The following is a 24662-nucleotide window of genomic DNA, read 5'->3' as shown; positions in this document are numbered from 1 at the left end:
TGTGGGATCTTCCCAGACCGGGGCATGAAGCCGCGTCCCCTGCATCGGCAGGTGGACTCTCAACCACTGCGCCACCAGGGAAGCCCTGTTTTACTTTTTAAGAGTTAGTTTCTGTATCTGTAAAATGGTTCCTACTTCATAGTGTTTTAGAATGACTAAAGAAATAATGCACTTTATAGTGGACTTACCATAGTGCTCACCAGACAATAAGTACTCAGTAACTGAATTCAGTATTATTATGACAAAATATTGGTTGTGAAGGGAAAGAAGGATAAGAGACGAGGAGTGGGTGACATGGATAAATTAATGCACACCCTCTCCTGTCATATTCCCTAAATGCTTGCTCTGCTGAGGAGATGAAATCCCTGGAGTTTCTATATTTTTTTCCCAGCAAGTCGGCTCATTTCCATTTGTGTTTTCACAAATATGCAAGAGTAAACTCTTAGAGTCTGGTAGCAGTGTGCTTACTCAAGCTTTATGCATTCTTTTTAAGTTAGACCAAATAGCTTATCTTTGTTCCACAGAATAGCATACAGTACATAAGAGTGTTGACTATTACAGAGAAAGCCTCTAATTCTGCTTGGGAAGATTAAGACACTTGAAAAGTGAACCCTTTGTCTAACCACAGACCAGGGAAAACACAGGCCCAGAAAACTACCTTCTTCCTGCCTTCTTTTCTGTTGCGCTGTGGCCTGCCCAAAGGGCACTGCCACTCATTTACCGTCCAACACCTCCCCGGCTCTCAGGGGTGGTGCTGCAGCATGACTGATAACTCCCTAGTATTGAGAAGTGGACTGTCCCACAGCATTTGCGTCTGTCTTGTGGGAAGACCTACCAAGAGAGCCCCTTATTATTTACCTATAGCCAATATGTAGAGTATACAATTGGAGAATTTCAGACCCTTTCTGTAGTATTTCTTTTTTAGGTTAAAAATGATCGTAATGGACACTTTTAAGATTTTGGAGGAGGAATTAACAAATAAGCCACCATCTATCTCTGCTCCCTAGGAACACTTTAGACAGTGTGTTGTGTAAGACTGTGGGCCTCAGACCTTCTCCGTGGTACTATTAAACGCTTACTGCCTTTTAAAATTACAGGTGATTTGGATTTCAAGTTGCTGGCAGCTTGCTTGGAACTCTCATTTAATCCTCACATTTATCCGAAAGCTCTACTGATTTCACCCTCTTTCATTGGGCTTGAGTGATTTCATGTTATGACCTCAGAGATAACATGCCATAGTCTATGTTTAGCTAATATGAAACTGTTTTAGCCCGTGGCTTTGCCTTAGGGTAAATGTGCGCCACCCTGGCCAAAATGAAGGGGAAATTTGCAGCAGTGAGAGCTCGACAGTCTAATTATTTAGAGGTTTCAAGGGGGGAAAAGAAGTCTAGAGTCCCAGAGTTCCCATTTGCAGTGCATTAAACAATCAGAATAATAATAAGAAAAAGCAGAGGGAGACTGTCCTGGCTGTCTGGAATGTGTAGGATGTAATTTAAGGGCCAAACTTAGAAATAACCTAGGATCTTAAAGACAGTTTTAAGGCTGAAGGTTACAGGAAGGCAAATCCTTCAAGAATTGCAATACAATTTTTTTCCTCCTTTTGTCTTTATTTTTGTATCTTGAAATGTCTGCAGAGCTTTACTTCCTTGCTTCCTAAATTGCCTTCATGTATTAGAAGTCTTTGGCTGAGCATATAATTAAAGAGTCCAAATGTGAACACCGGGGAGAAAGGTGTCTAATAAAGTAAGTGGCAAGTGTGAATTAGTTAAAAGTAGGTCACTTCATACATTGTAATAGCCTTCTATGGCATCTCTCCTAACTTAGGAGATAAAAGTAATGAAAGGATACTACATACTTAGGTTTGAGAAAGGCATTTGTTATAGTGCTACATAATAGTTGCCTATAAATTAATTGGATAAATACCTGAAAGAAAACCTGGTCATATGGAGTAAGCATAATCAATAAATGCAAGCCCTCTAGGTAGAGAACTGCAGGAAGAGTCTCAAGGGGTCAGTATTAGCACATGTTAAGTATTTGGTTAATGACATGCTTACATCTGTGGAATACATTTTCTGATACCAGAATCAAATTAGTCAGGAAACACAGAGAAGGGCAAAGCAGCCTGCAGAGTTAACAGTAGTGAAATGAAAGTCATAATGAATATAAACTAATATTAAGATAGAGAATACACAAATGACAAATGTAACAGGAGTGCCTGGTCTGAAAAACACTGAATTGGAGACATATGCATGATACATGTGTTAGTTTATTTTGAACTGCTCTTGTACTTAAAAACAGTTAATACATAAAAGGAATAATGAGAATTATAGACATACACACATATTCACATAACAGAGTTTTCCATATACTTTTTTTGTGTTTTAATTTTTTTAATAAATAAGTAAATAAATTTATTTGTTTTTGGCTGCATTGGGCCTTGTTGCTGTGCATGGGCTTTTCTCTAGTTGCGGTGAGTGGGGTCTACTCATTTCGGTGGCTTCTCTTGTTGGCGGAGCACGGGGCTCTAGGCATGCGGTCTTCAGTAGTTGTGGCATGTGGGCTCAGTAGTTTTGGTTCACGGGCTCTAGAGCACAGCCTCAGTAGTTGTGGCACATGGGCTCAGTTGCTCTGTGGCATGTGGCATCTTCCTGGGCCAGGGATTGAACCCATGTCCCTTGCATTGGCAGGCGGATTCCTAACCACTGTGCCACCAGGAAAGTCCTCCATATACTTTCTAGTAAGTGAATAATCAGTAGAAGAACATTTAGGAATAAGAACAGATACTTGATGAAAGAGGAAACACAAATGGCTAATAAACATGTTTACTGTTCATAATCTTTAGTTATTAAAAACATTTAAATTAATGTCTTCTTACTAAAAATGAGAATAAAAATAATAATAGCAAACATACATCACTTACTTCACTTACTACATACCAGGTGTTGTACTAATATAATATATTAACCTATTTAATAATCACCACAGACTTGGGAGGCAACTATTATCATAGCCTTTTATGGATGAGGTAGGGAGTGGTGAATGAGTAACTTAAGGTCACAAAACTTGTGAAATTAGGATCTGGACCCAAGTAGTCTGGTCCCAGCATTTATGCTTTAACTCATTACTTTGTACTACAGCTATCCAATATTTCTGGGGCTGAAAAGATACAGGCTGCATTGTGTATTTTAGATTCAGAGACAATAAGCTATGAATTGGTTTTGATGTGGTTAAGGAACACTCACATAAGAATCTGATATGGGAGAGAGATTCAGAAGTTTAGGTCTATGATCTGTTCCTTGAGATCAGTGCTTTAATGTCCCCACAACAGCATATGACAGCACCTGAGAATTTGCTACAAGTACAGATTCTCAAAACCTAACCTACACACATCGAATCAGAAATTTGGGATTAGGGCTGGCAATCTGTATTGTAACAATTTCTCTCCTTAATTCTGGTACGTGTAAATGAAATACATGAAATATGTATATCACTCTAAACTATAATGTCCTCATATAAGGCAGTGGTTCTCAAACTTCAGTATACCTAAGAATTCCAGGAAAGCACTTTCACAGTGCCTTCTCATGAGTACTTACTGCCAGAGATTCTGATTCAGGACTAGTGTGGGGCCCAGTAGTCTGCATTTTATATCCACATCCAGGAGTGAAGCTGGTTCCAGTGCCCTAGTAATTAAGAAAACCATAGAACTAAACTCTTAAAACTATTACAACATTAAAAATAAGTATTATAAAAGTTTCACTTCCTAGCTCTAGGAATAAGCATCCATTAACTATCCTCAACAGGCATGAAACAGATTATTCATACAGTTACCTTATCAGAAAAGAACCAGAGTATTTGTTCAGAGTTAAAAGGAATTCATGGTATATGTTAGAATAAAACCTCAAAATGTAAATAGGTAGTACATTGATCCACTGTTTATACTTCAAAATTAATATTATCTGTGTTCTAGGATTTTTTTATTATCTTTGAGATCAGTGAATGAGAAGATTTTAAAAAAATGGATGACAGAAATTGAGTATGGTTCAAGAGCTTTGTTTAAAATTCAGCATTACACACAGACGTACAGGGATGAAAGTTGTCATATTTTTGCTAAAATATACATCTTCTAAATAAAAGGGCATACAGGATTTTTAAATTTAATTTGCTTTAAAGTTCACATTAGCTTATTCTAACTCTATGTGTCTTTAAAACATAATTCAAATCATTGTATTGCTCAACTTAAAATCTGGTGATTTTATTTAAAAAAATATGTATGCCATTGCTTTCACTGTGTTTTTGCATGTAAAGTAAAATTTGGAGTTAGGACAAGTCATTCTAGTATGATAATTATACCAACTGTATGAATATTTTATAATTATATGAACTGTATGAATATTTTATTTTATAGGTGGCTTAACCTGTACTTAGTGTGTGTGAACATGGTCTTAGATAATTGCTAGTTGATGCTTTTCAACAGTTTAAAATAATCCATGCTTCTTCCAACACACTCCTTGCTTCTTGGTTGGCATTTCCAATGCACGGTAACACTTTCCCCCCAAGATCTTAGATGCTGTTATTCTTGATTTAAAATAACTATCTTGGTCAGGATATGCAGCATAAGCCCTGACAAAAATAGCGACAAAGACAGAAAGGTGGAACATATAGTAGTATTGCTTGTCTTTCATTGTGATTCAAGTTGATTTAATTTAAATATACTTTATATTACCAAAAGTAATTATGTTGTAAGGTGATATACAGGAAAGCAGGAAAGAAATGAATCTTACTTTGAAATTTTGTGTTATTTTGATATCTACCCTAAGTCTATATTGCACTTTTAAATTGTTCAATATGTTTGCTATGAAAAAGATAATAAATTATATAAGACATAGAATTTACCTTATACTTTCCTATTGAATATACTTTCAGGTTGTCATTTGCTTCACAAGCTATTTTATTTTATTTATTTATTTATTTTTTTATTTTAATTTTTTTTGTTGTATGCGGGCCTCTCACTGTTGTGGCCTCTCCCGTTGCGGAGCACAGGCTCCGGATGCGCAGGCTCAGTGGCCATGGATCACGGGCCTAACCGCTCCGCGGCATGTGGGATCTTCCCAGACTGGGACATGAACCCGTGTCCCCTGCATCAGCAGGCGGACTCTCAACCACTGCGCCACCAGGGAAGCCCACAAGCTATTTTAAATCGAATCTCCCAAGTTACATGTAGGACAGGATCCATATATTGTCATTTCAATTATTCTTTTTTAACAACAATAACAACTATATATATATATATACATATACACACACACACACACACACAAGCACACCTAGTTATAGATAAGATTTTAATGTTCATTTTAGAAATTGGACAGAGATTTGCAATATTTTCTGTTTTTTGTTTTTTATTGGAATATAGTTGATTTACAATGTTGTGTTAGTTTCAGGTATATATAGTAAAATGAATCAGTTATACGTATATGTATATCCACTCTTTTTAGATTCTTTTCCCATATAGGCCATTACAGAGTATTGAGTAGAGTTCCCTGTGCTATACAGTAGGTCCTTATTAGTTATGTATTTTATATATAGTATGTATATGTCAATCCCAATCTCCCAATTTATGCCTCCCCCCTTTGCAATATTTTCATATTTAAAATATTTATTTTTAATATTTAAATATTTTAATATTTTTACAAATGTATAGATTTTTATATTTAACTAAAACCCAGTATAAGCCCTAACATTTAAATGACATGTATTACACCTAGAGGGTGGGATAGGGAGCGTGGAAGGGAGACCCAAGAGGGAGGAGACATGGTAATATATGTATACATATAGCTGATTTACTTTGTTATACAGCAGAAACTAACACAACATTGTAAAGCAATTATACTCCAATAAAGATGTTAAAAAAATAACATGGGGCTTCCCTGGTGGCGCAGTGGGTGAGAGTCCGCCTGCCGATGCAGGGGACATGGGTTCGTGCCCTGATCCGGGAAGATCCCACATGCCGCAGAGTGGCTGGGCCCGTGAGCCATGGCCGCTGAGCCTGCGCGCCTGGAGCCTGTGCTCCTCAACGGGAGAGGCCAGAACAGTGAGAGGCCCGCGTACAGCAAAAAATAAAAATAAAATAAAAAATAACATGTATTGTCTGCATATCTTTTATATTTATAGAAGTGTGTTATGTTTGTTTTATGTATCTTAAAAATATAACCTTAAAACTATGCTGTACCACAGTGTTCATTGCAGCACTATTTACAATAGCTAGGACATGGAAGCAACCTAAGTGTCCACTGACAGATGAATGGGTAAAGAAGATGTGGCACATATATACAACAGAATATTATTCAGCCATAAAAAGAAACGAAATTGAGTTATTTGTAGTGAGATGGATGGACCTAGAGTCTGTCATACAGAGTGAAGTAAGTCAGAAAGAGAAAAACAGATACCGTATGCTAACACATATATATGAAATTTAAAAAAAAAAAAGAAAAATTGTTCTGAAGAACCTAGGGGTGGGACAGGATTAAAGACACAGATGTAGAGAGTGGAATTGAGGACATGGGGATGGGGAAGGGTAAGCTGGGACGAAGTGAGAGAGTGGCTTTGACATATATACACTACCAAATGTAAAATAGATAGCTAGTGGGAAGCAGCTGCATAGCACAGGGAGATCAGCTCGGTGGTGGTTTGTGACCACCTAGAGGACTGGGATAGGGAGGGTGGGAGGGAGATGCAAGAGGGAGGAGATATGGGGATATATGTATACGTATAGCTGGTTCACTTTGTTATACAGCAGAAACTAACACAACAATGTAAAGCAATTATACTCCAATAAAGATGTTAAAAAAACAAAGAAACTACACCGTAACCTTTTAAATGTTTATAGATTTACCTTAATGTTACTATTCAGAATGTTTTGAGGAAAATTAAAAGAACTATGCAATATAAATAAATCATAAGATTCCATGCAATTTACAGTGGTAGTAGTAATTATTTAAATCTTGAAACTTCACTGTCCTGGTGGATTTGTGGGTTTGGGGGGGTTTGGGGAGATCTGAGTCCTATGCTACTTCTAATACATCCTTCCCCAATTCCAGGACATTAGAATGTTTCAGTGCCTTAGAGAAACAGGCATCACCTGTGAGCCAGGAATCCAGGCTATGGTGGTAAAGGACTGTTGTTTTGCGGGGTGGGGGGGAGGGGGATTAAGGAAATAAAATGCTTATAAACTTAAAAGAAAAAAAGTCTTGAAACTTATCTCACAACATCATTTTATCAACTCAGTTGAGATAGAGCACAGATTGCTCTACATCAGCAGAGAAACTATTTATTTCACAATTGTTGCTTTCTGAATAACTTTCTATTGTCTCATTAGGAACAACGGTACAGAAAATCTTTACTGCTCATTTTACAATGCACATAATATCCTCTGCATGCTTAGGCAACTATATGGCAATTTACAAATCAGGACAGGCATCAAAATACTGAACTTAGAAAATAATTCACAGTGTCAATGTGAATAAATTTTTAGATTTTGACGATGTATTTAGTCTCATAAAATAAGGTTCTTTATTCTTGAACAAATTTGAAAGGTATTCAAGCAGGACTCCTGAACCATTTACTCTGAATGTTTGGCTTTATTATTATAATGCCATTTTCATGTCACTTTGTCGTAACCTTGCATAGCAAAAACTAGAAAAAGAGATCAGCGCAGGGCAAGATGGAGAGTTATAAATCAACAAGTACATTTTTTTTTTTCCTTTTAAAGAAGGTAGGGGAAAATTTATGTTACAATCAGATTTGCTTTAATGCTTCAAAAGTTACCTATAAAAGTGAGCTGAGGTGACAAAAATTAAAAATTGAGGTTAAAAACAACATATAAATGTATACACACATATATGTATATATGTATTTAGGTATGTGTGCATGTTTGTATATATATACTTAATTGCAACTAAAATGAAAACTATCTCTGCTACTTACAAATTTGGAGAGAACAGAGAGATCCGAGAAATGATATAGGAATGAAAATAAAATAAACAACCAATGATTATTGAAGTCGTAGACCTTCGATTTTTCAAAGTAGTAGAAAAGCTTAAGTTGGTGTTTACCATGTTGATTTTATTCTTTTAAATCTTCTTTCCATTTCTGAGCCTGGGTGTCTTAGCAAAACCAAAGATAATTAAATAATTCTCACTAGTATAGAACCCAATTTGTGGTTCTGTTTAAGAATTAAATAGAAAATGTATTCCTCTCCATGGTTTTCATAAGGGTAAGATCATACATGCATCTAAAGTATTCCATTGTAACAACAGTAGTTTTGCACTTTTGTAACTAGTGTTTTGACACATAAGATGATTCACTTAGTTATAGGAGAGTCAATCCCCATTACTTAAAAAAAAAAAAAGCCACAGATAAACATATGCTCATTTTGCTACTTACAGGCATTTGAGAGCACTTAATCTATCATTGAGTCCATTCCTCATCCTGTATCCCATGTTCCCTACCCACAAGACTTGATCCTTCATAAGAAATTATTTCACTGTTGTTATGATGATAATAGTTAATAGGTGTTACTCAAAATTCAATTTCATGCTTAATCCTATAGACATAAATCTTTATTTGTAAACAAAAAGCCAGTCTTGAGACAAAGCACTTGAAGACTAAGAAAAAGAAGCAGATGGCATGCTTTCAGGTATTTCTCATATTTACTTGTCTGCTCATAAAACCAGTCCTAATTATACCTTAGGAATGCAGACCACAAATATGTTCCTGATGTGTGTGTGTGTGTGTGTGTGTGTGTGTGAGAGAGAGAGAGAGAGAGAGAGAGAGAGAGAGAGAGAGAGAGAGAGAATTGTGTTCTCTTTGTTTCTCAATTCCACAGTATTTTTATTAGTAATTTGTAATTACTCATATGCTACTCATTAAGTAGAATCAAATTATTATAAGAAATATAAGTATATCTGGTGGAAGAAACCTCACTCTATTGCTTTGCATCTAAATTTTGTACCTTATGGTAAAAATGGGCTAATTTCATGGTTTGCAGCAAATAATAGCAAAGATAGGTGCCCCTGTTTGGGGAATAAAAAAAGACATAGTAATAATAATGTTGATTCTATTAATACCATATAAAATCTGGAATGAATTTCCTTTTCAAAATGGCTTTCAAAATACCTACCAGTATACTTAATATGATAATGCTTTTTTTCTTACCAAATTCAATTTATAAATATATAATGAGTTATTTCAAAATTCTGCATACTTAAATTTATGGTTCTGATAATCCCATCAGTTTTACAAAGGAATATTTTCTAGAATATCTTCTACATAAATGTGTGAATATTTATACATTACATCCTGGCAGCTACATGGTAATAATAATTTGAGTATCCATTTCTTTTACTTTTCAGCTAGGAGAAGTGTTATTGAAAAGCTGTCTCAATATTTAGTATGTATGAGGTCCCATGCAGGGTACAGACGGCATCTTAACCCCATCCATATGTTTAAAGCATCTCTTTCATTTGGAAGTCTTACAGGCACCAAAACAATCATGGAAAGAAGTGGTCTTTAAATTTTATCAAAATAAACCAAACTCTTGTGTATAAAATCTTTGCCAAAAACGAAGTTTATTCAACAGACAGCCAAACCCATTTGTAAAGGCCAAGGAAAAAACTGGAAAGTATACATCTGATTATATGAGAGTTAGATTGAATTATCTTTGTTTGGGTTATGCTATTTTTGTTTATGCATAAAATTTCTTGAGTATTGTAAAATAACTTTAAAATATCTTATGTCTGTTTTCTGAGACCTTTTGGGTTTTACTCTCCATTTATTTACTTATTTGTTATGCTATTATATATTACATACTATAAACATAATATATAAACATTATATATTACATATAAACATGTTCGTGAACATGTCCGATTATATACATACTAAATATAAGCATATATTTATGCATATATGTATGCATATACATCAATGTTTTATCTAAATCTTAATTAGTAATGGTTTTAATATGGAAAAGTAATGTATTTTTTAGATTTTGTTTTTATATATGAGAAGACATCTACTTTGATAAACATAATATTCTGTACATTTTCCTATTCAAGATCAAAATGTAAATGACCTGTCTTCTTAGGTTTCTGTTTTATCAGAATGCAGTCTATATTTTATCGTGACATGAACTATCGATGTTTTATTAAGCTCCTAAATTTAGTATATATTAACACACTCATAAGCCACAGCTATTTCCATTAGACTGAGGTTTGGTGAGGAATTATATAGTAAGTGTGGTTTTAGTTGAGTTTCTTTTGTTTTAATGAGAGCATTAAGCATTCAGAACACACAGTTTCCTAGAAAATTATTTTTATTACCTGAGCAGTGATTCTCCAGCAACAATTCAAACTTCACTTCCTTTGAGTTGAAAACAAGCCAAGATTTGTTGAGAGGTAGGTAGACAATTTTTTGAATGATATTATTGATTGAAATAGAAAATTTAAGGAATTGAAGAAATTTTCAGATGAGTTTTATATCTGAGAGAAATTTTACCCCAAACACCTCCTAATATGTGCCCCTAAAGAAATTAATATAAACAAGCCCATGTTGACAACTGAAGTGTATTAGAAAGAGAAGAAGTTATTTGAGTCCTAGTTCCAGTTTGCAGACTTAACTCACTCCTCTGCTAGTTCTGAAATGCATAAAAGTAATTGTTTATGGATTAGGAAAATGTAGAAGAAGCTTATAGAAAAAAAATATTCCTGGGAATGTCTTTACTCTTTCCATGAAACATTCCTACATGCCTGTGGTTGCTTTCAAAGCTAAACTGGTGAACCATGAGGGGATTATAATTTTATCAACAGCCTGATTCTACACCAGCAGCAGGTGCACTGGCTTGATGACCAGCGAGGCTACTGGTGCCACAGAACCTGAGTTTCTGGCAGTAGTCACTTTGTGTTAACACCATTATTGATGGTGATCCAAGCAAGATAGAATTTGCCAAGGAATGAGCTGAAGTACTAGGTGTTGCTTTAAAAACATAGAGAAAAGAAAGAATGAATGAAAAAAACAAAAAAGACCCAGATTCAAGAGCTTGGCTTATTTCTTATACTACGACTGCCAAATACAGCCAACGCAGCCATGAGAGCTGTTGCCACCCCAGAGGCAGACACGCCATGTGGAGGGAGTTGGAAGGACTGAAAAGTCAACGCTGAAACTGAAAGCAAACTGCCAATTCAGATGCTGAATTGTGCAAGAACAGGATGTTTTCCTTTTCTTTTTTCATAATGAGACATTTCTTTTATTTCCTTATGTTTAGATCAAAGACCAGTGTTCTCAACTCTCAGTCACCAAATTGCTACGGTTTTGTTATTTATTTATACGACAGTTATATATGTATATGATTATTAAAATAGCTTTACTTGTAAAATAGTTAAACTTTAAAATGTAAAGAAAAATAAAATGGCAGTCACTCATGAACCCAGCCCCAAACATCAAATGCAAAAGTTTTGCCATATTTTCTTCAGATTTTAAAAAAATGAAAGAAATTTAGTATTATCACTGCCATATGTATCTTTGAATTTTGTTACATTACTATGTTCTCATGATAATATAAACTGTTTATTTCAAAATAAACAGAATAGGATAGGAGCCTAGAATTGCCTAGAATAGGAGCTTCTGCCTAGAAAGTCTCAAAAAGGGGAATCAAAAGTTTTGACTGAATGAGTGCTGATGCACTGATATTATCCCTTTGCAACTTTCTCTTTCATTCAGTAACATATTTTTTATGTTTATTCATGTTTTCAGATGCTGGGTAGCAATCCAGTGTGTGCCTATACAACAGTTTATTTAATCACCCTTATGTCCATTTAAGATGTTTCTTTTTTTTTTTCTTTACTATTTCAGAGTATTTAATAATCTTTAAACTAAATTCCAAATTAAGGTAACCATCAATACCTTGATACCATGTTTAAGATGTGCAGTGTTTTTTGCTCAGAGGATGTTACATTTCTTGGAATAATAAATATTACTCCATTTTCATCATTATCAGCAATAATGTCATCTAATAAATGTTAAATGGATTTCTTAGGTAAGGAAATTCCCACTTTAAAAAAAAATAACTTCAGAGAACATATAATTTCAGTCTCCCAGGGGAATACATATTTCCTGATTTCATCCTCCATAATAGTGAGACCTTGAATTATACAAAGTTGTTTAGGAGTTCAAAACAAGAGGAAGTCATATGTTTCTGAGTGCCTTCTATTTACCAGCTACTGTTCTAGGCATTGGGGATACAGCCAAGAACAAAACCATCTGTTCATCTTTTCATTCATTCATTCAATAAAAATATATTATTCCTGTACTTTTTTTGTGAACAGGTATTGTGTTGAGTGCTAAAATGTTAAAGGCAAATAATATACAGGCATTTTTAGTTCATCTAGTTTAAGACTCTACTCAAATTTACTAAATATCTTGCTTCTACTTACTAGGCCAGCTTTACACTTTTAAAGAAGTAGCACTTCTTGATTATAAACAGGAAATAAACAAGAAAGAATAAAACCATTTGGTAAGGAGGTGATAATAATCAGAAAAACCTGAAGATAATTTCACAAAACACTTCAGATTATAGGTGAAAGAACAGGTTCAGTAAGACTAAAGGCATTCCCATATGCTTATGTCAACCTTGGTACTTGAAGCTGGGTAGTGTTCGCTAGGCACAGGTGAAGTCATGGGGGCATGGAATCAAAAACATCTAGATGTGAGTCTGACTACCAGTCTTATGAACCTTCTCATGACTGTTAACTGTGAAATTAGAATAATAATACCTACTTTGACTCAGAAGACATGCATAGAGTGTTTAGCATAATTCTAACACGTAAAAATGTTAACACTTGCTAGTTCCCTTTTTATTAATTTCCTAGAAAAATACATTTCTCTCCACATTTTACAGCCTCTTCTAAAATATACACGCACTCATCTTTTTCCTCTGTTCACTTTTTTGGGGACTAAAGGGGTAACAAATGCACAACCAGACAATAAAATGTGGTTACTATAGTTTGTTCCTGTTATACTACAAACCCTTACCTAAATCCTAGAAACTTCTCCATATGTAATTATGCCACAGTCTCTATTTTATTCTTCATTGCGAAGTTATCTGATGTGCAGAAATACCTAATTTTTTTTTTTTTTTTTTTTTTTTTTTTTTTTTTTTTTTTTTTTTTGCGGTATATGGGCCTCTCACTGTTGTGGCCTCTCCCGTTGCGGAGCACAGGCTCCGGACGCGCAGGCTCAACGGCCATGGCTCACAGGCCCAGCTGCTCCGCAGCATGTGGGATCTTCCCGGACTGGAGCACGAACCCATGTCCCCTGCATTGGCAGGCGGACTCTCAACCACTGCGCCACCAGGGAAGCCCAGAAATACCTAATTTTTGACTTAATAACATGTATTCCAAGAAAGTTATTGTACATGAATGGCAGTGATGTCCTTACAATTTCTAATCAGTTTCCTTGAAGTGTGAACACAGCACCATACTGTAACATTTGGTTTCTATCATCTTTCTCAATTTATAAGTTGAAACTGATGCTATAATATCACATGGGAAAATAGATGCTATTTATTAGAAAATTATTAGGCAACACAGCTCTGCCAGAATGTTAGTCACCTAGCAAATGAACTTAATAAATTATTAAAAACATGAAATTCTGTTGGGGTTAAGAGAAGGACAGTATCACATAAAATTCTTTCAAACAGTAGCAAATCTGGCAGAGTACCTGCAGTAAAATCTGCTTATGGTAATATTGACTTTCAGGACTTGAGTGAGAAGACTAAAGTGGAAATTTGATATGAAATAAAAAACCTAGCTACTCACAGCACCATTTTGGATCACTGATGACTTAGAAAATGATTCCATATATTGCAAGAACAGGGAAATTTTGTGGGGAAAAAATAATTTAGTTAAAACATGAGACCAAAACTAAACTGATCAATTGATGTTAATTATAATGAGGCAAAAAAAAAAAAAATACAAGGAAGAGAAACACTGGAGTATCCTAAAGATGTAAAATTGTGCATGCCATAGATATTTATTCTCATGTGACATTTTTAGAATGAAGCCATGTCTTTAAAAGCTACATCTAGTTGCAATTAAACCAAAAATAGTAAATACTTTAAAGCAAGGCATGACAAATTTAAATTAACCAAGTAAAATTTTAATAAGACTGAAATAGGACTGTAGTAGGACTGATTTTTTAAATTGCTAAAAATACATGATTTATTATATTTGAAGATTTTAATAGCAGTGTATTAGCTGTTTCAAGACAAGAGGAAAACCACTAGTTTTGTTTCTCCCTAAAAGTGCCAGCAAAGTAGTTTTTTTAAAAAAGAGGCTGTAATATAGATAAGCTATATTTTCTTGATATATATGTACAGGCCAGGATGACCCCTTGAACAAAACCCCAGATCTATTCAGGACCACTAGAAGTCACTAAGGGGTTCTAAGAGCAACTCTCATTTTCCTGGGAATTTAAAAAAAAGAAACAGAATTCCAAGACTTTGTGTCAAGGTCTTTGTTTACATGTGGAGCCACAGAGGACAGAGGCAGTTGAAAATGAAGCAAGTGGCTAAAATCGTCCACATAAATTATTGCTCCTGAAGCACTGTCACGTGTGATGATTGCAGTGGTGCCATGTACCTCAGGAAGCACAGAGAAAGGGACCTCCTTGATTATTATAAACATGCTTCCCTTACCAACAGAAGCTAGATCTTAAATGATAATAGTTGTTTTGTATTCATTCAAGTCTTTAATTTGGTCCAAGAATATTTTAACAATATCCTCCCCAAATTCCTTTAGTAACATTCAATTTTTTTAAATTGTTTATTTTGCCTTTACAATAAAAGTGTTAATAATTTCACGACTGGGTATGTCTTTTGACTCTATTCACATTGTTTGGTGTGGTTTAAAAAACTTAGTTGTTCAAAGCTGTTAGCTGAATTTTGCATGTAAATAATGTGGAAAGCATGATGTGCTCTCCTTTTAGCGTTTTTATTGTAAATATACATAACGTAATATTTAACATGTTATTCATTGTAAGTGTACAATTCTGTGGCATGAAGTATGTTCACATTGATAGGCATTCTTTCTTAAAACAATTGGACTTTAATGATAATAATCATAGGATAGAAATCTTGGAGATGAGATATCCCTCCTCTAGGAGATGAGAAGTTCCAGAGGAGAGTTTAGCATGGATATTCCCATGCTTATTTTATCAAAAGGGTGAAGTTTTCTCAGACAGTAAACATCTCTAACACTCCACAGTCCTGTCCCTATATTGATACTCCTACAAACTCAACATAGAGGGAAGCTACCTCCTACGGTCTTTACCTTGACTTTAAAAGTTTATAGAATCTTTATTTTACATTTAAACTGCACAGCGTTAGTAAGATATGTGATGAATTTATCTTCAGGATATCAAATCATGTATTTATATCCATGTGCTCACTGGAAATAATTTTAATATGCATGCATATATATTTTTCTATAAATCAGGAAAATATATTGATGGATTCTTTAAAAAATATCTACACATAAATATTTAGATATTATTAATTATAGGAAGGCAGGATCGAAATATGTAAGAAGTGTACTGATACCTAATTCATGACTGAAAAATGAAAACTACCTTAGCATGTTAAGAAATAACTCACCTAAGAAATACCTGTCTTCTAAATGTGGACTTTGAGATTTGTGGACTACATATGTTGAATGGTTATTCCATTGATGAGTACTGAGATGTAAGCTAAAAAAAAAAAAAAAAAAAAAAAGCTTAAATATTCTGCAGAGATGTAAGATACCTAGCTCAAAATTTCACATATGTGGAGACCTAATTTATGCTAAGCAGGAGGGTACACCTGGCAATTTTAGGGGCTGTACAAGGATTCACTGGCCAGCATGAACAAAACAATTAGCTGGGTTATGGTGTTCTTAATTGCAGATGGTATCATGACAATTTATTCATACTTCATGGAGTTCTTATGTTTATGGTCAATGAATAGCCACTGTTTTTAATTGCTCATAGAGTTGTTTGGCTTCATAAATTGTTCATGTATCTGCCAACCTGTTTGTCCAGGAAAAAAATACTTTGAAGTATAACTGGAAGCACATTTTAGGCTATTTGCATTAACTATCTTTATGACGGGTTTAGAATATTTTAAGAGACTGACATTTAGAGTGCATAATCTTTCATGTAAGAAGTTTCATCTTTGTCTCCTGAGGCTTCTGTTTATATATGAAGAAAACTGCAATGTGACATTTGCTAATAGTGTCTGCTGAAGGAATGTTACATCTTCAGGGTACCTCTTAGACTTATAAATTATGCCAATTATTAATGAAATAAATGAATCCATTTTAGAGCACAGAACTGTTTATTTTTAGAGTAAACTCATTGCATTTGATGTATGTCAACTTTTCTACCCTAAAAAAAAAATTCTGTATTTAAAGAATCTCCGTATCTCTTTGTGAAGCATGTCTCTATTCTCCCTAAATAGAAAAAAGTGCAGATTTTAAATTACCACATATTATATGTGTAAACTTGGAAAAGACAGTCTCTTCTTAGCTCTAAGACAGGGATACTCAAAATTATTTTTTTTTGGAATTATTTTATACTTAATTCCCCAAACCTTTCATCTTTATTATTATTTTTTTTACTTACACTTTTACGGTTTAGGAATCCCAACTTGTTTATAAGTAAGTACTTAGATGTCCATCAAAATGTAGAGTATGGGATATGACTCAAAAGGAAATGCTAGCTGGCTATAGCAAACCATCTATCTCTCTCCATGTCTCACTTGAGTTTTATAATAACAAGTAAGGCATCAGTACTTATTAAAAAACATTGCTTAATACTTCATTTTGTTAACTAATCAAAATTATTGCTTAATAAAATATTTCAAGTTTTAATTTTGCACATGGCTAACAAACCCTTCAATATACATAGCAATCTTTTTTTTGCATTTAGTTCCAAGGATTTTTTCAAGACAGATTCTACGTAAGATGTCATCTAAACATTTGTTAGTAATAAGAGCACAAAATAAGAAGTGATGCATTTTACTTAGATGTCTCAAAGGCGAGTGATAAATTATCAGACGTAAAAACTGAGAACCAACTTATGAGTCTATCACATTCACTTGAAGTATATTTTAAGTTATGAAAAAAAATCTCTGCTCTTTTCATCTACTCTAAAAAGTAATCTGTCCATTAAATGTTTACATGGTTTTAACATGACAGCATATTTTAACTCTTATTTGAAGCAAGTCCCAGACAATCTAAAGGCAAGTGAAAAATGAATCATTTTGTGAAAATGTAAGCAACTAGAACTGAATTTTAAAATATCAACTACATAAATGGGAAATTATAAAAGAATAATCTCTGAATCATTGCTTTTCATTGTAAAAGTTGACTTGAATTTGAACAATTATTTTTTTTTATAGATTTATTTAATTTATTTTTTGGCTGTGTTGGGTCTTCATTGCTGTGCGCATGCTTTCTCTAGTTGTGGCGAGCGGGGGCTACTCTTTGTTGAGGTGCTCAGACTTCTTACTGTGGTGGCTTCTCTTGTTGCTGAGCATGGGCTCTGGGCGCACAGGCTTCAGTAGTTGCAGCACGCAGGCTCAGTAGTTGTGGTGCACGGGTTTTGTTGCTCCACAGCATGTGGGATCTCTCAGGACCAGGGCTCGAACCCATGTCACCTGCGTTGGCAAGCAGATTCTTAACCACTACGCCACCAGGGAAGCCCATGAACAATTATTTTTTTATATTTAGAGCTGAGTGTATGTTACCTGATCTCCCTTTTTTGGGGTCAATGTGAAAATATTTTAAACAAAATATTTTTCTCTAAAAAATACTGGAAACTTGTTAATAAGTGAAACTATCTCATAGCGAGATGCTTCTTTAAATTATTTTTGTGTGTAGTGATTGAGGAGAGAATATGAACTTTTATTTAAAAATCCTTTTTAGAAGTGTTCTAATACTTATACAGTACAAGCAACCTACAGAATATATTACTCAGTTCCAACCTCAAACATAAAATGTCTTGTTGAGCACTGTTTCTGCTTTCAGCCAAGACAGTGACCTAAAAAAGTAGTCTCTGAAAGTGGATTTTCAGCATTCATGCTAGGCTGAGACTTTTAACTACTAACAGGCTGTAGAGATAATTAGGTAAAAAATCACCTCACCTTAATGCCTCAAAATATGGAAAATCTATTCAGTATGTTAGAATCTGAACATGTTGAATTTTTGTGTTTATTTCAGTTGCAGTAGGTTACAAATTTTTGATACTTTCAAGTGATCTATGCAGCATCATTTGATAACCTAGTTAATTGCAATTGAAAATGACAAGGATGCTATTGAGGATGCTGTACATTGTTTTAGTGGTGTCCTTCTATTAGGAAGAACAGGTAAAATTAATCTGCCCTTAGTGTCAGGAACATAGGTGGTTTTCACAAACGACTTTATTTTACATAATGAACACTGTAACATTTTAAGTGAGTCTATATTCCTTTTTGAATCAGCTCCTACAAAGATTATAGCCAGATACATTTCCCATTTTTAGGAGGTTAAATGTATACCCTTTGTATTCAAGTAGACCTGGGTTTGAATGTGTCACATTCCCTCTCTTAGCTTCAATTTCTTTGTTATGTAAAGGAGATAATAATTAATTCACAGGTAATAATCATTGATGATTAAATGGACTGACAATTTTGAAGCATATACTATAGTGCTTGATACTTGGAAATGTTGAAAACGTATTGTTGTGTGCAAAGCTCCTCAGGCTGCTGCATGATTGTGCATGTTATAAATAATGCCTGCTGGAGGTGAGCAATATAGAACATGTCAGCAATATACCTAACCTGACTCTATTTTTCTTCTAGTAGTTTGCCCTTTAGCACACTTTTCTTACTTCTTTTAAAGTATTAAAATTGCTATATTCCATGCATTTTGATACCAATCTTAAATTCTTTTCATAGTAGAGCACAAATAAATCAAAATTGAGAATATTTTCCCCTACAACTAGATTATATACTGTACAACTTCTTTAGAGGGGAAAAAAAAAACACTGTTTTTTAAAAATGTCTCTTCTCTTCTTCCTGTTTTCTATGGTTCAGTTATTTGTTAGTATGTATTGTTTTTCCAGGAGAAGAGGGTGAAAGCTATGGGCAGAAACTGTCCTTAGAATTCACTGGTAATGATTGAGACCACAGTACACGCAATCAAATTTCACTCTAGGTAGTGGTACAAGAGTGATGCAAGAAAGTTTTTATACCTTAACATATATAGGGTAGAGGTAAGGAGGGAAAGCAGAATAAGTAAAGAGTGATGAAGATAAAATATGTGCAAAGGCTGTATTCTGAATGCCCTTATGTATAATTTCGAGGAGTTTGTACTTCTTTCTGTAGGCACTGTGAAGTTATCACTGTTTTTTTCTTTTGTTTGTTTTAATAAAACTTTTTATTTTGAGATAAAGATCCAGGTGAAATTTTAAGAAAGAATACAGAGAGATCCTATATACCCCTTATCCAGTAGTAGAACACAAATAATAAACATCTTGCAAAGCTGGGGTATGATATCACAACCAGGATATTGACTTGATACAGTCAAGACACAGAACAGTGCCATCACCACAGGGATCCCTAGTGTTGCCCTTTTATAGCCACACCTACCTCCCTTCCATTCCTGTTCCTGATCCATGGCTATCAATAACAAATATATTATAAATGGATTCATACTGTATGTACCTTTTAGAATTGAGTTTTTTCATTCAGCCTAATTTCTATGGATCCATACAAGTTGCTGCAATGATTCAGTGGTTTGTTCCTTTTGATCACTGGCTAGTATTCTATGGTAAGAATATATTACAATGTACTTAATCATTAAACCGTTGAAGGATATCTTTCTCGGCCAGAATTATTTCACTTATCATATAGCAGTTCTATTTTCTGTGGGTTTTTTTTTTTTTTTTAGGAACCTCCATACTATTTTCCACAGTGGCTACAACAATTTACATTCCCTTCAGCATTGCATGAGGATTCTCTTTTCTCCACATCCTTGGTAACACTTGTTATTTCTTGTCTTTTTGATAACAGCCATTCTGACAGGTGTGAGGTGGTATCTCATTGTGTTTTTGAGTTACGTTTACCTGATGCTTAGTGATGTTGAATACCTTTTCATGTGCTATTCACCATCTGTATGTCATCTTTGGAAAAATATCTAGTCAGGTCCCCCGCCCATTTGTAAATCAGGTTTTTTTTTTTTTTTTTTTGATAATGAGACATATGAGTTCTTTATATATTTTGGGCATCAACCCCTTGTTGGAGATATCATTTGCAAATATCTTCTCCTATTCAGTAGATTGCCTTTTCATTTGTTGGTGGTTTCCTTCACTGTGAAAAAGCTTTTTAGTTTGATTTAGTCCCAATTGTTTGTTTTTTGCTTTTTATTGCATTTGCCTTGGGAATTTTTGTAATCCCAACAGAAGCCTAAATAAACATGGGTTAATAGTTAATACACATGAAAATGGAGTCTACCAGGGAGAATACCCAATATTACACAGAGATAATAGTTTATGAAACACAAGTAATAAGTTTATGAAACCCTAATAAAAATTAATACAAATAATCAAAAAACGGGTAAAATAATTATTTAAGGATCTGAACTAATAGGTTTTATCATTGCAAACTATAGTAATATATTTAGTTTCACTTTTATAGACACAAAGCCATTAATATCCAAATTCTAATATTAAAGTTCTCCATGCTCTAACATGAATTGTTTTCTGGCATATGGTATTTTTGTGAGTACAAAATTAGGTAGCTTTTTAAAAAACTGATTTTGAGACTTAAATTAGAGTATTGAAAAATACATAAACTTACACAGTGATTGGATATATGGCACATTATTAGAGATGGTTGTCTTATTATCTAAGGGAAAAATATAGAATTCTGGGTTCTTCCATTACAGATGGAACCTACTGCTACAAATCTGAAAATCAATAAAACTTGTTTTGGGACAGTAAATGGTTACTTGGTAATTTATCTTCTACACCATCTTCCAGTGAAAGTATTACGGAGATTTTGTGTGACTCTAATGAGGTGTAGAGTGCTACTGAAAAGTAAAAGTTGCAGCTCAGAAAAGGGAAACTTGAATTGAGATTTTTAAAGAACTACCTGAGAATTTTTTATTTTACTATAAGAATAACTAAATACTAGCAGCATGATCATTGTTTTTCTCATCCTTATTAATTATGCAAAGCTGATGGTAAAATGTGGGCACCTATATGGAGCTGCTAAGAGACTGCTCTAGAAAACAGAATTTCTGTCTGTTGCACACAAGGTTGCTGTTTGAATTTGTTACTCTCTGTACTTCTGTTTATACCATTCTGAAGTAATGATTCCACACAAAGATCTTTATTTGACATAAAATTCTAATAATTTTACCATTGAATCTGCAAAGAACATTATACTTATAAATTATCCATATGAATGTAGTTTCAAGATGTTAATAATTTATGCCAGGTAGTCTCATTTTATGTAATTTCTCAAATGACTTTCTTCACTTATAAAGCTTAATAAAATGGAATTATGGGCTTGGATTCTTACACTTAAGAAAACTTGCAATGTAATTCTCCAGTTTTCTTTCCTGCTGAAATTTGTAGGCTACTCATTTAGGGAAATTTTAGCTTGAGATGTTTATGCGTGTGTGTGTGTGTGTGTGTGTGTGTGTGTGTGTGTGTGTGTTTAAACATTAAAGAAAAAAATAGAAGTTTAAAAATACAAATCAGTGGCTTAAAAATTAAATTTTCTTGTTATTAATGATGAGTATAAATATATATTTCTATGTTCTAAATTTATGGAGAAATGTCTATAGCATACTGGATTCTTACATCCCATTGTGGTGACTGTGATAATTTTTTTCATGCTTTAATTGAGAATTTAATATACTATTTTACCCAAGGATGTTTGGATTGTAATTCTTACCTCTAATGTTGATAGATTATATCATTTGTTAAATGAGTTTCTGGCATTGATGGGCAAGATAATGACTATTTTATGAGAGAGGTCTGTTTTCCAGATAGTGTTGAACTCACATCATACAGTCATCAGCCCTACTTGACCTATAGTCATGAAAGGCATGGCCTTGGGACAAAGAAGTCTACTCATAGCTCACAATGAGCTTTGACATTGCCTATGTCAAAGATAAGGCCAACTTCTCAATCTGTTAGTTGTGCAACTAATAACAAACCAGCTTACCAGAGCTCTAATTCAAAACTTGGTGTGAATTTTTATGCTACAAATTTTATATAAAATATATGAATTCAATTAGCTTTTTTTAAATTCAATTTTTATTTTATACTTGGGTATAGTTGATTTACAATGTTGTGTTAGTTTCAGGTGTACAGCAAAGTGGTTCAGTTATACATATACATATATCCATTCTTTTTCAGATTCTTTTCCCATATGGGCCATTACAGGATATTGAGTAGAATTCCCTGTGCTGTACAGTATGTCCTTGTTGATTATCTATTTTATATATAGTAGTGTATATATGTTAATCCCAAACTCCTAATTTATCTCCCCCCTTTTCCCCTTTGGTAGCCATAAGTTTGTTTTCAAAGTCTGTGCGTCTGTTTTGTAAATAAGTTCATTTGTATCATCTTTTAAGATACCACATATAAGTGATATCATATGATTTTGTCTTTCTCTGTCTGACTTACTTCACTTAGTATGATAATCTCTAGGTCCATCCATGTTGCTGCAAATGGCATTATCTCATTCTTTTTTATGGCTGAGTAATATTCCACTGTATATATGTACCACATCTTCTTTATCCATTCCTCTGTCAATGAACATTTAGGTTGCTTCCAAATCTTGGCTATTGTAAATAGTGCTGCAGTGAACATTGGGGTGCCTTTATCTTTTCAAATTCTGGTTTTCTCCAAATATATGCCCAGGAGTGGGATTGCTGGGTCATATGTGAAAGCTTTTGCACAGCAAATGAAACCATTAACAAGACGAAAAGACAGCCCTCAGAATGGGAGAAAATATTTGCAAATGAAGCAACTGACAAAGGATTAATCTCCAAAATATATAAATAGCTTATGTAGCTCAATATCAAAAAAAAAAAACATTCAAAAAATGGGCAGAAGATCTAAATAGACATTTCTCTAAAGAAGACATACAGATGGCAAAAATGCACATGAAAAGATGCTCAACATCACTGAGTATTAGAGAAATGCAAATTAAAACTGCAATGAGGTATCACCTCACCCTGGCCAGAATGGCCATCATCAGAAAGTCTACAAACAATAAATGCTAGAACGGGTGTGGAGAATAGGGAATGCTCCTACACTGTTGGTGGGAATGTAAACTGGTACAACCACTATGGAGAACAGTATGAAGTTTCCTTAAAAAACTAAAAATAGAACTACAGTATGATCCAGTAAAGTAACTTTTTAAATCTATGTGTTCAGACATACATATACTTAAATACAGGTACATGGTGCTCTAAAAGAGTATATATAAAATGCAATGACTTAAGTAAATAAAATTTTAATAAAATATTTAATTGCCAGAAGGGGGAAAGTTATTATTGTCCTCAGACAAAAATATAGTTTAATTCATGACCCAAATGTCAGTAACAATATAATGTAGAAAAATGTGTTTTTAGTGACTGTAGTTCTTTTGCTTATAACCAGTATGATATAATGAAAGACACTGGATTAGAAATCTTTTGAATTCTAATCCAGTTTATGATCTTGCACAAATATGTGATCTTGGGGAGGTAATTTTTCTTGCACATCTTTTGTCCATTGAATGAAGTAGCCGGAGTAGGGTCCATACCTAAGATATCTATAAAGAAACCATGACATTCACAGTGGCTTCCTGACAACCTACAAGTTGATCTGATCTTGTTCCCTGGTTTACCCTTTTTAGAATCTTTGTCACTACTAATGTCTAATCATTTTACTGTACTAGTCTTTATGACACTTCTACTGACAGTGACCAGTGCCCACCATCCCTCACCATATCACTGATAGCAATTGACAGTCTAGTTTCGTGATTTACGTATGAAGTAAAAACTAGTTCTAAAATTCAGCCTCTGCTGTTCCTAGCTGTCCCCATAATCTGATGGGCTATTCCAGATTATGCTCTAATGTATCGATGAAATACTCACTTTATCATTCTGTGCATTACTCCACGTCACCTAGTTTCCTCACCTATGTGGGGTCAGACTTTGTTCGCTTGAAGTTCAAGCAAAGACTATATTTCTCATCCTCAGTTCTGGAAAGGGTTTTAGTCTTAGACATTCCCTTGCTCTTTATCCATGATGACTGGAATTTGGATCTTGATGCTCACTGCTGTCACTCAATGCCTAATCATAGAGGATGCCTTGGCTTTAGCAACACAGTTTATCTCCTTATCTAATTAGTGCCTCCTTGGCTGGGGTGCTGCTAATAAGGCCGCAAAAATTTGGCTTCTAGTTTTGTGCTGCTAATGAGGATTTTAGTCTGCAAGAGTGCTTTGCCTGTAGCAACTTGGTTTATTCTCTCCAATTTAGGCCCACTTATTGTCAGTCCATTACATTGTTCCAATTCTGTAAAATGATATA

The 24662-nt window shown here is 34.2% G+C and overlaps 1 protein-coding gene across 7 annotated transcripts in view; it reads left to right on the top strand.

Moving 5' to 3' along the window:
- CADM2 (cell adhesion molecule 2) overlaps window positions 1–24662 on the top strand; it is a gene marked incomplete at both ends in the record, with an annotated part of 1071386 nt that overhangs the window by 587298 nt on the left and 459426 nt on the right. The gene's annotated exons all lie outside the window — the stretch shown is intronic.

This window comes from Hyperoodon ampullatus (genome assembly GCF_949752795.1).
Source record: "Hyperoodon ampullatus genome assembly, chromosome: 5".
Lineage (NCBI taxonomy): Eukaryota > Metazoa > Chordata > Mammalia > Artiodactyla > Ziphiidae > Hyperoodon > Hyperoodon ampullatus.
The sequence above is the reverse complement of the archived record's forward strand: the minus strand, read 5'-3'. Positions and strand labels throughout refer to the sequence as shown.